A 3655-nucleotide genomic window follows, 5' to 3' on the forward strand; every position below is an offset into this window, starting at 1 on the left:
ACTTTTTCTCCCTTCTCCACTAGTAATCTACCATTTTTATCCTTCACTCCCCTGCTAACTTCACTTCCACCCTGTCTTACTCTTTTCACCTCCTTCCATAACATTTTCTTACAGTCCCTCCACTGTATACTCAAATTCCTTCCAAATTCCTCATCCACTCTCTTCTTACTCTCTCTTACTAATCTTTTCACCTCTCTTCCTTTCTACATGTAACTCTCTCTTCCGCCTCTCAGCTTCATCCACGCCCCTATTTCTCATCCATTCATTGTATGCATATTTAATAATAATTCTGTGTACATTTGCAATACGTGCATCTCATCGCCACTGTTATCAGCGACTTAGATTATTTATACCACTCAGGGGACATGAGGCACGGACCAGACAAAGATTAGACGCACGGAAGAGGGAGAGGAATATCAGATGGATAGCAGTGGTGAACCCTGGGATTGTGTGGTGGCTTGTATTATTATTATTGTTATTATTATTATTATTATCATTTTTTATTAGTTATTATTATTATTTTCTTAATAATAATAATAATAATAATAATAATAATAATTATTATTATTATAATAATTATTGGCGGCTGAAGAGTCACACTATCGTGACCATGAAATAGGCTACAAAAACCCACACTGGCAGACAATAAAAGATGTATTCCAAACAGTTTCGGCGACAGCTGTGGCCCTCTTCAGTGGATCTACAGACCAAGAGTGGTACATACAAATGCTGAGAAGCTTCTTATATGCAGGGTGAGCACACGTTTTCCCAACCACACCTGATGTGACCTCACCTGACTCTCCCAGCCAGTGTGGGTTTTTGTATCCTGTTATTATTATTATTATTATTATAATTATTATTATTATTATTATTATTATTATTATTATTATTACTACTACTACTACTACTACTACTACTACTACTTATTTATACCACTCAGGGGAAATGAGAAAGATTAGAGGCACGGAAGAGGGTGAGCAATATCAGATGGATAGCAGTGGTGAACCCTGGGATTGTGTGGTGGCGTTTATTATTATTGTTATTATTATTATTATTATTATTATTTATCATCATCATCATCATCATTATTAAGGCAGCCAAATGTCCCCGGCTAATATCAACTGTCAGTGCTAAGAGTACAATAAAATATATACCAAACCGCAACACATGCCAGCATAAAGCCCGGCATTCTCCACGGTTAAGGAAGCTCCCTAACACCTTTCCCTTAGCGATTGATTTTCCATTGTACAAAATGCTGCTGTCTTATACGTTGCCAATATCTTAACATGAACACAGATGGCAAGAATAACACGTAAGGGATTAATATCGAGCTGTATACAAAAATAAAGTGGTAAAGAGAAGGTGTTACGACCCAAAATATCCTCGTTCGTATCAGTTAAATCCTACTTAAGACAGGGAAGTGCCAGAGGACAGGGCGACAGGGAGGCGATTTGTTTGTGGCCACATCTTACTGGATTAAGGCATCTGGCTATAGATGGATAAATAGATAAATAGGTAGATAGATAGATAGATAGATAGATAATTTCCGTCCATAATTTGTCTTTCTGGCCAGGGTGGCCATCACAGTAAGTTGCCATCAGGAGGTGTGTTAATAATTACACCACTAATTATACCGCTAATGAAGGCAATTATCCCTGGCCTTCATGCTGTAATTATACCTTTATTGACCAGGCCACGGCAGATGTTGATAATTTATTTGTTGTGTGTGTGTGTGTGTGTGTGTGTGTGTGTGTGTGTGTGGTGATATGTTTTCGGCAGGGGTGAGTGTGAGGCTGGTAATGCTGTGTGTTGAGAGGTATTTATTCTCTCTCCCTCCCTCTCTCTCTCTCTCTCGTGTTGTTTGTCACCTTCCTAGACACACATCCATCTTCCTGCCCCTCCAGCTTTTCTTCCTTGCTCTCTTCCAAATCCGTCTTCATATGTTTTGCTTCGCGTCTTTTGTGTAGCTGTAGCAGTGGCAGCAGCAGCAGCAGCAGTAGAAGTGGTAGTAGTAGTAGTAGTAGTAGTAATAATAATAATAATAATGCCAACGGCCATACCACGTTGAGTACACCGCTTCCCGTCCGATCAGCGAAGTTAAGCAACGTTGGGTCTGGTTAGTACTTGGATGGGTGACCGCTTGGGAACACCAGATGCTGTTGGCATCCCTACGTGTCAAGTGGGGTTGGTGGAGGATTAGTGCCCCTCCCTGTAAAACAATTAACTCTAAGCCCTTGGCCACCCCGTTTGGGATACATGGCGTCTGGCAATGAATGAATGAATAATAATAATAATAACAGAATTCAGGAATTGCTTAAGCAATATTCAGAGAACTCCACATTCCATTCCAGATGAAAGTACTTTTTTTTTTTTTTTTCATTGTAGACCTAATATTAAGGGACTTTGGTATGACAAAAATTTTTACGGATTTTTACCTTGAGGTCAAGGTCAAGGTCATTCATACAATGGAAATCATGTTCACTCCTGACCCACTACATTTCCACTGAGTTTGGTCAAAATCAGCCAAATACTTACTGATTTAGCACTTTCAGGCATGAGGCGGCCATTTTAATTTTCCTCAATATCTCAAAAAGTATTTGTTGGATCTCATTGTCAATACTCAGGTGCACTAATATATAATGACGACTACATACTGCACTGGAACACATGCACAGCAATCGATTCAGTAGTTTTTGCTGCACAGGAGAGAAAATAATTGAAAAAAATAGAGGGCGCTTGTGAGGCGCTACTAGTAGGGGAAAAAAATGTGCCCAAAGAATCCTGCAGCCAAGATACATCAATTATGAAAATGTCAAATATCTGTCTGGAACGGTCTTGGAATGCCAGCCTTCTACATGTCCCCCACCCCCACCCCCAAAATAATAATACTATAATAATAATATCTACACTAGCCATCAGAACGCCACAGAAGGTGGAATTCTGAATAACAATAATCGTGGATTGAAGAATAATTTTTCACTTACTTTAAATATAAATACAGAGTGAAGCATAAAGCGTAAAAATTAAGATTGATAAAGTGGTTTTGGGAGTAATATTACCAGCCCTTATCATGTACACCCTGTGCCTGCATGTACACATCAGTACACACACCGGGATGTGTTGTGATTTACACACACAAAAATTAACCAGCCCTTATCATGTACACCCTGTGCCTGCATGTACACATCAGTACACACACCGGGATGTGTTGTGATTTACAGACACAAAAATTAACCAGCCCTTATCATGTACACCCTGTGCCTGCATGTACACATCAGTACACACACCGGGATGTGTTGTGATTTACACACACAAAAATTAACCAGCCCTTATCATGTACACCCTGTGCCTGCATGTACACATCAGTACACACACCGGGATGTGTTGTGATTTACAGACACAAAAATTAACCAGCCCTTATCATGTACACCCTGTGCCTGCATGTACACATCAGTACACACACCGGGATGTGTTGTGATTTACAGACACAAAAATTAACCAGCCCTTATCATGTACACCCTGTGCCTGCATTTACACATCAGTACACACACCGGGATGTGTTGTGATTTACAGACACAAAAATTCACATCTTAACCCTTTCTTGAAGACGCACATCATAATTATTTCCTTCTCGCTGCCGCAGAGGAGGTGAGTC

The 3655-nt window shown here is 39.9% G+C and overlaps 1 non-coding gene across 1 annotated transcript; it reads left to right on the forward strand.

Annotated features, from left to right (window-relative positions):
• The first annotated feature begins 2046 nt into the window (after nucleotides 1-2046).
• LOC145409451 (5S ribosomal RNA) lies at nucleotides 2047-2165 on the forward strand. Its single transcript, XR_013899106.1, has one exon. It is a non-coding gene; the product is annotated as a 5S ribosomal RNA (ribosomal RNA).
• Nucleotides 2166-3655: the final 1490 nt, after the last annotated feature.

The sequence above is a fragment of the Coenobita brevimanus genome, chromosome 80, assembly GCF_032717465.1.
Source record: "Coenobita brevimanus isolate Jiangsu-jjx chromosome 80, ASM3271746v2, whole genome shotgun sequence".
Taxonomy (NCBI): Eukaryota; Metazoa; Arthropoda; class Malacostraca; order Decapoda; family Coenobitidae; genus Coenobita; species Coenobita brevimanus.